Here is a 14,084-nt window from a genome sequence, read left to right on the forward strand (position 1 = left end):
ATTTTCATTACACCGGAAGCTGTATAATGATCAAAAAAGTCTCTTTGGCAAAAAACCCCAACAAAGATAGGTTGCCCACAGCAAGCTAAATCGTCAACAGTCAACAAGAATTGTCGAATATTTTTACTTTTTCCGTAATGAAACATGTATAATACACTAAAATCTGATTAAGTAATTATCAGAAAATCATTAGAATTTGTTTTGTTTTTATAAATTTCTGCCCCATGCTAACGTTTAGTATACGAAATATTTAATATCATGGATTTAGCTGTTCAAGTTATCAAAATTCATTGAAAATCAATATACTTGTTCGTTTCAAGACCTTAAACTCTGTGTATCATTCTGAAGTCAATCGAATGATAACATAAGCTTCTAGAGCGTCACAAGATTTTTCAAAGTGATCAAGGGCCATAACTTTAACAGTAATTATTGGAAATCGTTGAAAATCAATAGGATTCTTCGTCACATGACCTCAAACACTGCGTATAAATTTGAAGTATGGCAGTAATAATCCGAACTTCTTCGTTTGTCGCATGACCTTAAACACTGTGTATAAATTTAAAGTCAATCAAATATTAACTTTAGTCTCTAGAGCGTTCAGAATATTTTTTTGACGTGATCAAGGGCCATAACTCTGGCAGTAATTATCGGAAATTGCTGAAAATCAATAGGCTTCTTCGTCGCATGACCTTAAACACTGTGTATAAATTTAAAGTCAATCGGATATTAACTTTGACCTCTAGAGCATCCATAAGATATTTTGAAGTGATCAAGGGCCATAAACTCTGGCAGTAATTATCCGAAATCGCTGAAAATCAATAGGCTTCTTCGTCCCATGACCTTAAACACTGTGTATAAATTTAAAAACAATCAGATATTAACTTTAGCCTCTAGAGAGTCCACAAGCAACTGTGGACGCCGGACCGACGGACGGACGGGAGCGACGACAATATACGACCACATTTCAATGTGGGCGTATAAAAACGGCGCGAAGTATTAGAACTAGTGAGTATTGATGGGGTGATATCAGACGAAATGTCGCCAACAAGTTGTAATATATAGTCAAGCCGTAGAAATAAGATTTATTTTAATCCCTTCAAGTTGCCTGTGAATCGCCGTTAATACAGAAAAACTAGCATAAGGAATTCGGTATTAAGAGCGAAACTTCATTTTTTTGACATTTCGAGTCGTGTACGTTTACATAAAGATACTGATGTTGACATAATATATACTCAGCCAAATTAAAAACTTGACACTCGGGATTTTTGGGACTAGATTTTTAATATTTGGTTTAAGGCAACTATTTTAGTGTTATGTTGTGCACAGACGACCTTGGGCGATCGGCAATAGTTCCAGTTTGAAGCACTCTCATTCTAAGATTAATTATTGTCTGGCGTGAACAATTAAAGGCTCTTGCAACAGTGACCACAGACTGACCAGCATAGAGCCTACCTAGTCGTTCTACATTTGAAAGGCGCGGCATTTTCTAACAAAGATGAAAATAACAATTTTAATTTGTTTTTCCAGTTCAAGTTACGTGTGCGTGTTCAGTTTAAGCAAACTTGCATCGATTGGCCTCACGTGTTTGTTTGCACGTGTTTTTCAGGTTTTTCATCTTTATATGCTCAAAAGTCACGTGATCCACGTGACTTTACAATTTTATGAAATTAAAGGCTTCTTACTACTTACTATCGTTAGAAACACTTTAAAATTTATTTGACTTACCAGAAAAAAAAATTTGTTGAAATTCATCAGTGTCAAGTTTTTAATTTGGCTGAGTATGGATTTTAATGTCCTGCTGTGACATTAGTGACAAAGGGAAACTTCGCCGGGAGACCCCCACCCCCACCCCGACTTTCGAAGCCAAACCGGGTTCGCAACGGGACTTCCATGTTAGCGAGCCAACTCACAGTGGCAACTCTAATATGACACTAAAATATTATAAAAAGAAAATTATTTTCATTTATTTTATAAATAACATAATAATGACATCCATGTAAGTTCTAAGCCAAGAAAAAATAATCAACAGAATTCTTTGCTACTCAATAACATATAACAATAAATTATGTGTTCCCTGACTGTTTAATATGTGACATGGCATGGTTTAAAAACGACTTATCTATAAAAGTTCAAAATCCATCTGTCACCAGTAAAAGTTGGTAATATTTAAAATGATTCACAAGTCAACGCAAAACAAAACGCTATTAAATACTTATCAAGTTCTGTAACATGCATATCACAACTGCACCAGTAGCACTGAACGTCAAATGCAGACACCAATCCGTGTCGTATTTTTGGTTGGTCCCGGATATCAAATAGATCTCTTTAATTCAGCTCTAAAAACCTTATCTTTTAGTCCATACCACTTTGTATTCTAATGATGTGTTGATATTTGCACACTTGCTAACGATCCACGTTAATTAAAGCACCTTTAACTTAGTAAACCATTCTCTATGTACCTCGCCACCAATTAATGTGAGATAATACAGAACAAAAAATGAAACAGAACTGGACGACATTCAAGCAAATTACATCCAACGTTTTCTTTCACACACGTATCATGAAAATAGGTGACATCAAATGACTAACAAAGTGTGTGTATCCTCTATTTCACATGTATTCGATGAAAAGAAAATATTTTCCCATTTATATAAGAAATTAAAATATTGTAATTATCAATCATACTAAATCTCACTGTGTCCCGAGATAGACACACATCACGTTTATTTATATGTTTTAGATTCAATCACTGGAATTACATTCTGAGCTAATGACACGAAGTTTGTTGCACAAGTCTTTTATAAATCTGTGAATTTAAAAATCTTGGATAAGAGTCTCGATGCATTAATGTAAATATTTGTAATTGTGCTTCATCAAAAGTATGTGGTGTTGGATCCACCATATTTCTATTAATCACTTCACGAACTCTTGAATCTAGACTAACCTGGAAAATACCAATATAATAATAATGAACAATACTAAATGTCTGAATACCGGCAATACTATATACCGGAAAACACCACCGGAAAACAACCGTTTTATACTGAATACCGGAAAACACCGGAAAAACACTAAATACCGGAAACACACTAAATACCGGAAAACACCCTAAATAGGTAACCCGGAGCATGATCCTCTTTGTGCGGTTTTGGACCAAGTGAGCGCCGATGAAGGATGGTCAAGGTCACAAAACAAAAATTTCGAATTTTTCCAAAAAATTGGTTTTACAAAAAAACATTCCGTAGAAAATAATTTTACTTAGAAAAATACTGGAAAAAAAATTTGAATTTTTTTTGGAGAGAAATATGGGAGAAGAAATTGTTAAAAAAAAATCTGAAAAGAAATTTTTCTTTGACCGTAGGCGATCGCTTGCTTGTATATTAATGAACTTATTACATCAGCGCTCACCTGGTCCAAAACCACACACGAGGACCAAACTCCGGGTTACTAAATAGCTACCGGAAAACTTAGAAGAGTAAACTGTGCCCGAGATTTTTTTTAGAGAGCGCGCCGCGCCGCGCCGCTCCGGGAGGGATCATCGTCAGGGTGGGACGGGGTGGAATTTCCAGTCACGTGACGAACATAGATCTTCCGTTCCTCAACCCATATTATTTCCACAGTCATTGTCATTAATCACAAATTACGGGATGATATACGAAAATGCAGGTTTACTTTGAAATAGTGCAAATGATACTTTTCCATCTACAATCTTCAGATCAAAGGATGCAAGTTCTTACACAGTGCAACATAATTTGTGCAACAGAAGACATCTCGAATATCGATTGCCTGAAAAAACATTTTCTCGGGGACATTTTTTTCCGAATACGCATTCGGTGTAAGTCTTCAGCCACCAGGAAGTGGTTAACATAGTTCTGTTTTATTACGATAGTAGTACATAAAACAAATTGGTTGCCTTAGGTTCTCGGGGGGGAAAGTAGGCTCATCGGCTAGAGTCCTCTATTTCACAAACAAAAACAACAATTGCTTCCTTGAAAATTTATCGATCAACCCTTTTCACAGACGTTCAGCTTACCACTTCCCGTCAATGCAGTAAGATAGAATATGTAGTTTTCTCATGGACAATTGGGCGAAAGTTAGGGTTTTCTCAAGGAAAACTGGTCAACAAAATGGGGTAAAAAGCTCGAAAAGTAATCCAGAAAAAATCCTGTGTGCGGCCCTCGGAATATGATGGAATATGTTGAATATTATTATGGTTCAAGTGATTATATTTGACCCTGGAATGAAAGTAAGCTCAGAAGCAAGTAGATTGTTAGCCATTCAAACGAGATGGATAGCTCTTGGAAAGGATAGACACTTTTCAGATTACAGCCTGTCCGAGAATTGCGTGGCATCCATTTCGTTTGGTGATTAGGACACATAGCGGTTAAACCTGGAACTTCAACTCGAACTATTCAGAGATTTATTAACTCGCTTTTGATGATACTTGCTGTTTTATGATGCGATTTTTTGTTACCACCCTGATGCCAGCGTTACTGATAAGGATCAGGAGACCGGCGCAACCGGCATATAATGGGACCCTCCGAGGGCAGTGTTTAATCTACTGAAATACTGAAACACTGAAATCTACTGAAATTTACTGATAACTAAAATTAAAATACAAAATAAAATATGGTCAATGATGGAGGTAGACTGATTGCGCCTTTTAAAACTTTCAATCAACAAAATGTTGGAGAAAAAAAATTGGAATTTTTTTTTTTTTTTTTTGGGGGGGGGGGGGGGGGGGCTATTTGTAAAACGAACATCGTAATGACCTTGACTTTCCTTCATCGGCGCTCACATGGTCCAAAAGCGCACACAGAGGACCAGGCTCCGGGTTACCTATTTAGGGTGTTTTCCGGTATTTAGTGTTTTCCGCTGCTTTCCGGTATTCAGTATAAAATGGTGTTTTCCGGTTGTTTTCCGGTGTTTTCCGGTTGTTTTCCGGTGTTTGCTGTGTTTCCGGTATATAGTATGGCCCCTGAATACTCATAATAACAACACAATAACTACAACTGCGATGCAATGTTAGCTTTCGGGTTGTTTTTTTTTATTTGACGCTTACCCGTAACCTATTAATAATTTACTTTTCTGACCCACACCGAAACTTACACCAGTCATTTCTTTAATTTTACGTTAAATGAGGTCAATAACTCCTGCCTAGAAGATTGTATACCTAAGTTTTACAACCCATGAAATATTTCCCATGCTCTACAGGAGAAAATTTCTAATGAACTTGATAAATTAGAACAACATAGTGAATGGGCTGCACCCATTGTTTCTGAAGTGAAACCAGATTCATGTGTGTAGATATGTGGTGAATTTAAATTAACTCTCAATTCTTGTAATTATCAGTCTCAGCGTTTTGATCTAAAGTTTACGAAGATTGGTCTTACACATCTCTACCAACAGATAATACTTGGTCCCGATTCAAGAAAATATGTTACAATTAAAACCAGTAAAAGTTTATATTTATTATCAGTACAACCGGTTAGCCTTTGGCGTCACCACAGGTCTAAGTTTTTTTGAACAGGCAATGAACCAGACCTTGCAAGCAATGTGTGCTTTGTTATCAAAAAGACATTTTAGTTACAGGTTCTAATGATATCGAACATCTTGAAAATTTGGAAAACAGTGTATATTTTTTCACAATTGCGTAGAATATCCTGGACACAGAATAATAAACACGGTTTACACACCTCTGAAGAGAAAGTACGTGCGATTACAGATGCACCTGCTCCACAGAATTACGTTTATATGTATTACTTTTAAATTACTATAGGTCTCATTTCTACAGTCTTAAATAACTTTTAGAAAAAAAAAAAAAAATGCTTAATGGATGTAGAAAAATCAGTGTACAAAAAGCATTCATAGTTTCCAAAAACTTGACAGTTAATTCTGACATTTCAGTACATTACGATATGGCGAATCCTGTCATTTTAGCTTGTGATGACTGACAGGTCTGAGCGTCATATTGCCTTTGTTTTCAGAACCAAAACAGGATATTCCGAAATCGATAAAAAGGTCTTATCCATAATATATGTTGGCAAACGATTATACCAGTACATTCATGGGCGACATTTTACAGAAATGAAATGAAATGAAATGGGGTTTAACGTCCTACTGTTCTGCTCCTAATCTGGGCTAATGAAGACGGGCATAGTGTGCTATGAGGGAAATTTTGCCCGGGCAGCGGCGCCACGGCCTACTCTTATATCGAATTCCAACTGCCAAAGGGATCTTTTACGTGCACGCCAATGTGTACACGGGACCTCGGTTTTTCGTCCCATCCGAACGACTAGACAGCTGTCCTTGGCAGGCCCTCCGCCCTGCATCACTGACAAGGGGAAACCACGCCGGAAAATCGGGATGAACTTTCTCGGCCAATGCAGGGATCGAACATCCGACCTCCATGCTAGCGAGCCAGCGTCTTACCCACTTAGCCACGTGATCCTCGCGACATTTTGACCTTATTACTGATCACCGTCGTTTAACTACTTTATTTGGTCCACAAAAGTCTATTCCTGTTCTTACTGGGGCCATACTATATACCGGAAAACACAGGGAAAACACCGGAAAACAACCGGAAAACACCGGAAAACAACCGGAAAACATCCTTAATACCGGAAAACACCCGTTGTGCGGTTTTGGACCAAGTGAGCGCCGATGAAAGAAGGTCAAGGTCATTACGATGTTCGTTTTACAAATAGCCCCCCCCCCCCAAAAAAAAAAAAAAATTCCGATTTTTTTTTCTCCAAAATTTTGTTGATGCCTATTATGTTTTGAATGTTTTAAAAGACGCAATCAGTCTACCTCCATCATTGACCATATTATATTTTGTATTTTAATTTTTGTTTTCAGTAAATTTCAGTGTTTCAGTATTTCAGTAGATTAAACACTGACCTCGAAGGGCCCCATTATATGCCGGTTGCTTACAAATACACAGAACTGTTTCACAACACAATGGTCGAACATTTGAGACCCGTAAAGACTCTGTGCTATCTAAGGTATATTTATCATGTACGTCAAGTTGGCATAATACATATATGGATTTACAACCATTTTTTTGTAGGAAAAGTAAAATCACAATTCATCAAGGATGTCTACTTTTGGGTATGCGCGTGATTATTCCAACTAAATATCAGCATTACGTCCTCAATGGGTAACAGGCAGGACATACTGGCATTATTCGGGAGCCACGGTGGCTCAGTGAGAGAACGTTGGCTCGCTAACCTGGAAGTTCCATATTCGATCCCTGCGTGATTATTCCAACTAAATATCAGCCTTACGTCCTCAATGGGTGACAGGCAGGACATACTGGCATTATTCGGGAGCCACGGTGGCTCAGTGAGAGAACGTTGGCACGCTAACCTGGAGATTCCATATTCGATCCCTGCGTGATTATTCCAACTAAATATCAGCATTACGTCCTCAATGGGTAACAGGCAGGAGATACTGGCATTATTCGGGAGCCACGGTGGCTCACTGAGAGAACGTTGGCTCGCTAACCTGGAGGTTCCATATTCGATCCCTGCGTTGGCCGAGACACTTCATCGGGATTTTCCGGTGTGGTTACCCGGAAAACTACCGGAACACACCGGGAAACTACCGGAATACACCATGTTATATTGAATACTGGAAAACATCGGAAAAACACTAAATTTCGGAAAACACACTAAATACCGGACCACCCTAAATAGGTAACCCGAAGAAGGGCTATACTATAAACCGGAATCTAACCAAAACCCTAACCCAGGCACACAGAGGACCAGGCTCCCGGTTACCTATTTAGGGTGCCAGTCTCCGGGTTACCTATTTAGGGTATTTTCCGGTATTTAGTGTGTTTTCCGGTATTTAGTGTTTTTCCGGTGTTTTCCGGTATTTTGTATAAAATGGTGTTTTCCGGTTGTTTTCCGGTGTTTTCCGGTATATAGTATTGCCGTATCCCATCTCAGTAGGATTAGGATGGAGGGCCTGGCAAAAGACAACATATAGTCGTTTGGATGGGACGGAAAAAATGAGGCCACGTATTCGAAATAAGAGTAAGTCATAGCCCCGCTGTCCGGGCAAAATGTCCCTCAAAGTACTCTGCATGGTTTATGCTCGTCTTTATTAGCCCGGAAGGAGCAGAACAGTATGACGTTAAACCCCATTTCATTTCATTTCATTTCTGGCATTGTTCGTATGAAAGCTATATCCAGAAGTTTCATCTGTTGGACAAATATTGTCATTGATATCACGAATTTGTTTGGGTATGCCTGCATTGGCACCTACGCATTCGTGGCAACGTGTTCATTTAGACTTTGCAGGACCTTTTTTAAATCATATGTTTATAATAGCTGTTGATAGCTATTCTAAATGAACAGAAATAACAATTATGAACAATGCAACTGCTACTGATTTAGTAAAATGTGTACGAAGTTATTTTGCTTTACAACGGACCACAACTTGTATCACATGAGTTCTAGTATATTTTAAAATCAAATGTTGTTAAACACATATTATTTACCGCTCCGTATAAATAAACTATATATAGGCTTGCTGAGTGTATGGTACAGACATTCAAACGAGGAATAAAATCAGCCAGATAATGATACAAACATTATAGAAGCACCTGCAAAAATACATTTTAAACGCGAGTGAAACTTGTGATAATTATCTTCGACGACATATTGATCTGTTGCGAAAGTAGAAACGATAATAACATTAACAATGAAAATTCAGAATAAGTGCTAGTTCAAATGATAGTCAAATACACGTTTCTGATCAAAATGACAATATTTCTAAAAGTGAAAACATTGACATTGAAATAAGTAAATCTTCTAGAAAGATTTAAATACCTAACATATATGAAAATGATTAAACAATCATCATTTTACAGCGTTTGAATTCTCACTTACGGAGTATTTAGATAGAGTGTCGTATTTAGTGAAATTAAAATAATTTTGTTCTTGTTATCTTTTACGTACTATTTTTTACGTATTATTTTTTACGTATTATAATTTTTTATTTTAATTTGTATTTATTATATTTGTAAAGAATAGGTGGATTGGGTCAAGCTATCGATATATTGATAAGATTTCTGTCTACGAGAAAATGACTACAAATCCCTGTTCTTGCATGTCAAGTATAAGACAGGTTGTCATCAACGAAATATACAACCACAGAATACTATGGAAGATCAAACAGCTCTTTATTCAGTGTTCTTAGTCCTTATTTCTTAATTCACACTGTAGTCTTTAATTCTTATTTCTTCATTTGTTGTCATATTTCGACATTTGTATACTGAAATTAACATTTGTATCTTAAAATCAAATTTGTTTTACAAATCCGACAAATGTTAATTTTAGTGTACAAATGTCGAAATATGACAACAAATGAAGAAATAAGAATTTTATAAATCTGATATGACAAATGTCGGATTTGTAAAACAGATATTGATTTTAAGATACAAATGTTAATTTTAGTGTACAAATGTCGAAATACGACAACAAATGAAGTAATAAGAATTAAGGACTATGAATTAAGAACTAAGAATTAAGAACACTGAATAAAGAGCTGTTTGTTCTTCCATACCATGCAAGTCGTGTGACAGTTTAAAAATATTGCCGGATTGTGGATATTTGGGTAGGTAAATCATTATAAGCCTACCTTTTAATATCAATTCCGCTTTAAACGGATTCTATCACATATTTAATGGCAATTTGTTGCAATAGAATTCTTTGTTTCACTAGTCGGAACAATGTGTTCGATCAGCTGTCAACTGTCAAAAATTCAAAATGGCCGCCCCGATGGGCCTGCCGGTAGCAACCTTTATTGACAAATTGTTTGATCTCTGCAACTATTATTGTAAACGCCTTAGTGGTTGACTGTGCCTTGTTGTGCTGTGTGTTTTTCGTGTCTTTGATTTATTGTGGATTAATGTGGATTTCGACATACAAATATATAATGCGCAGGCGTGGTAAAGCCGTTACTTTCAAATAATTGCATAACAGTTTTTGATAAGTTATAATTTGTTGATAAATTATGTGATAGATTTCAGTTCTATTGTCGTGCATGTGGAACATTTTTATGTGAAGTAGTGTTTGCTGTTTAAATGTAACTATTGCAAAGAAACATTTATTTATCGCCTTTTCATTAAAATTTAGGCCTAATTTTAGGAAGCCTAGATTGAAAACATTATGTAAGCGCCTAGGGGGCAGCTGTGTATTTGTCCTGTGCGTGTTTTTGTTTAAAATATTAACTCTGAATGCTGTATATGATCAATAATTTGTATCTGTTGTGGCTAGTGAGCTATCTGAATCAACTCACCTACTATCAATCACAACTGAACTCTTGCAACAATAACCTTCAAGCCAAATCTCATTGTTTTAGTAATAATAATGACAAAAGACTATCCCCACTACCCCCCCCCCCCCGAAAAAAAAACACACACTAGCATAACTCAGATATTGACACGTTGTGTGCATGCGCATTACGATAGATAAGGTAATTGAAGAGTAGAGTTGAACAATTCGCATCATGATAATCCTAGATCAGTAGAATCGAACAGACGACGGCAATCCAAATATGTAATCGAAAACTCAAAATTCCAAGAAATAACAATTGACACGTTGTTTGCATGCGCATTACGATAGATAAGGTAATTGAAGAGTAGAGTTGAACAATTCGCATCATGATAATCCTAGATCAGTAGAATCGAACAGACGACGGCAATCCAAATATGTAATCGAAAACTCAAAATTCCAAGAAATAACAATTTTAGTAAATTTTCAAATTTTGAAGAAAAAATGAGAACGACATAACTCAGATATTGACATGTTCTTTGCATGCGCATTACGATAGAAGGAAAGTGAAAAATATAGTTGAACAATTCACAACATGATAATCAACATTCAAAGAAATAACAATTTTAGTAAATATTCAAGAAAAAATGAGAACGACATGGTAGCTCAATTCGGCTGTTATCGCATCCGCAATATCCCCAGCTGTACAAAAATAAAACTTTTTCGAAAATCGGTTGGGAATTGACATAATTAGCGCCGGTTTTCAATTTTCGTGCACGTTAAAGATTTACACCACTTCCAGTCTGTTCACAACTTTCGCGATAGTTATCTATACTAATATTTGTGACTGTCGTTTGTCTGTCTGTTTGTCTGTCTGTCTGTTCGGGGCTGGCGGCTACACTCTTTCTGCCCCGAGTCTGAAATTTGGGGTATAGGGGTAGCTCGGACCGGGGAGTAACATAGGCCAGGTGGCGTTAGTCTACCACTTCCAGTTTCGGGGTAATGACCCCGAGCGAAGCCGGGCATTCTTCTAGTAAGTAATAATTGCTAAAAACAAGGGAAAAATCAATATTCAGAACTCAGTTAGTTTCAGAGATCTACACGAATTGTAAATGGAATAAAAAACAAAACAACAGTTTTCCGAATGAGACAAAAAGAGTCTTTCAAGTCTCAGATAACAACTAAAACCCTAAATCATAATTATCAACATCAACTTTTCTTTATATATACAGAGGGGCGACTTCCTTATAAATAGCTGCAGCAGGGAACTTTATTTTAAATGGTATAAAGAGATGACGTCATGTAAAAAAAAAACCAAAGTGGGATATTAATTTCAGGAGCAACTGTTATTTACTAATATGAAATATTTTCACTCTAGAAGCACCAGTGCCAGATATTGGTTAACAGTAGAACACCCTTAGTTCAAATATTGCCACTTTGAAAAATAGCTCTCTATAATATACGTATGCAGATTATGACCATTTCGAACTTTTGTCGATATACAGCGCCATTTGTTTGGCCACTCCTGATAATTTTGACCGTTGTACGGTGGTTTCATACGGGGGGGGGGGGGGAGGTAACACGCGCGTGCGCTGTATCACACGGTCTGTCATTGAGTCAACTGGCGGGGTTTCGATTCCCCGGTTGTACGTGACAAGGAGTAGGGTTGCCTGTCCAACCTCGTGGGATTTCTCCGGGTCCTCCGGTTTCCTCCCACTGCTAAAGACCCCTACGCGCAAGCGAATTATTCAAATAAAAAAAAATAAACCATATGTTAGTCCCGTATTGACCTAGTTTGTGTCGAGTGGACGTTAAACCCCATTTCTCTATCTCTCTTTTCATACACATATATATCAATTAGGCTCTCTATAGAAGGAGTTCCCCAAAAAATATTAGATTGTCTTTTTGAGAAAAAGACCTCTAAACATGCTCGTACAGCGGAGCTAGTCTTCTTTTATATAAGAATTCCAACTGCCAACGGGGAGCCACGGTGGTTAGGTGGGTAAGGCGCTGGCTCGCTAGCCTGGAGGTCGGGTGTTCGATACCTGCATTGGCCGAGTAAGTTCATCCCGATTTTCCGACGTGGTTTCCCCTTGTAAGTGATGCAGGACGGAGGGCCTGACAAGGACAGCTGTCTAGTCCTTCGGATGAGACGAAAAACCGAGGTCCCGTGTAAACATTGGAATGCACGTAAAAGATCCCTTGGCAGTTGGAATATGATATAAGAGTAGGCGATAGTGCCGCTGCCCGGGCAAAATTTCCCTCATAGCACACTGTATGGCGTATGCCCGTCTTCATTAGCCCAGTATAGGAGCAGAACAGTAGGACGTTAAACCCCATTTCATTTCATTTCATTTCCAACTGCCAACGGATCTTTTACGGTCACACCAATGAATACACGGGACTTCGGAATCGCGTTCAGGTCAGCTACTCAAATATGTAACTGGTTCAAAAATTGATTGAATATTCAATGAAATATCGCCAATTTTCTGGTATTGTGCACGTTAAAGATTTGACGTCACTAACATATAAAAATGTAATATTAATTACAGATAGAGTCCATGCTCAATGTGTGTGTGAGTTAGTTGTATTAAAGGTCCGCGTCCACCGAGGTGATATCGCAAACAGGTGATATCCATGCTCTAACAACGTCATGCCTTTTATCATAGGTGCAATTTTCGATACTACTGGACGATACTACTGCAAACGCTTAACAAATTGGACTTTCTTATAAACAGCGCGAGCCGTCGATTTCTGTCCAGATGATTACTGTTATAAGATAATTTTGACAAAGAAGCAACAATATTAATTCAAAGACTAATTATTACCCACAGCAATCAACTATTTCTGTTACAGGGTCACTAAACCCATATTTTGGATAGAAGAAAACACTCATAGTTGAAATAATTTCAGTTCTAATATCATCACTGTGAAAGAAAAAAAGCACTCTTGAATAGGCTCTATACGTTGACAAAACGTACAGATTGTATCCCCCCTTATGTTTCGCTTAACAATGAAAGGTGTCGTGTTCAATTTCGATCCCTTTGTTCTGCTACTCCTGAAATTTGGAACTGTTGTACAATGGGTTTATATATAACACTACTGATAGGCCTCTCTGTAGAAGAAGTTCCAAAAAAATATTATGTTGACTTTTCGAGAAATAGACCTCTAAAAATGCTCCAAATCGTAAAAATACGACGTTTTCGATTTTCGATCTCTTTTCCTCTGGGCTGGCAGAGGAAAAAACTTTTTATCAAATACTCCTGGATTTCGTGATGTTATGGATAGGGATAGATTCTTGGCAATTTGGACATATCTACATATAGTCAACGAAGAAGACCCAGAGCTTGACAAAACCGATAAAATTTATAAAACTCGTCCATTTTGACATGCTTCAATCTTACTACAATCCAAAACAACACCTTAGTCTTGACGAGGGAATGATACCGACAAAAAACCGATTACCGATCAAGCAATATATCAAGGACAAGCCTGTGAAATGGGGAATAAAATCTTTTCTACTATGTGAATCGGAGACCGGATACATTATGCATGCCAAAATTTACACCGGTAAATGTAATGATGTTCCGGCTCCAGAACTGGGAGCTGTCGGAAATATTGTTGTGCGTCTCCTTCGTGACAGTGAATGTTCTGATCAAAAACATATTGTGTTCATGGATCGATTCTACAACTCAATAACTTTATTTCATTACCTCCATACAACCATGGATACATTTGCAGTGTTATCAAATTGGAAATTCTGCCCACCAGATTTGAAAAGTGTTAAAAATTTACAGAACA

At 37.4% G+C, this 14,084-nt stretch overlaps 1 long non-coding RNA gene across 1 annotated transcript in view; it reads right to left on the reverse strand.

Annotated features, from left to right (window-relative positions):
* Positions 1 to 2,806: 2,806 nt before the first annotated feature.
* Positions 2,807 to 14,084, reverse strand: part of LOC130012486 (uncharacterized) — a 177,727-nt gene continuing 166,449 nt past the window's right edge. Inside the window, exon 3 of the long non-coding RNA XR_008787923.1 lies at positions 2,807 to 2,944. This is a non-coding gene — a long non-coding RNA (uncharacterized LOC130012486). The remainder of the gene's footprint in view (positions 2,945 to 14,084) is intronic.

The sequence above is a fragment of the Patella vulgata genome, chromosome 4, assembly GCF_932274485.2.
Source record: "Patella vulgata chromosome 4, xgPatVulg1.2, whole genome shotgun sequence".
NCBI lineage: Eukaryota > Metazoa > Mollusca > Gastropoda > Patellidae > Patella > Patella vulgata.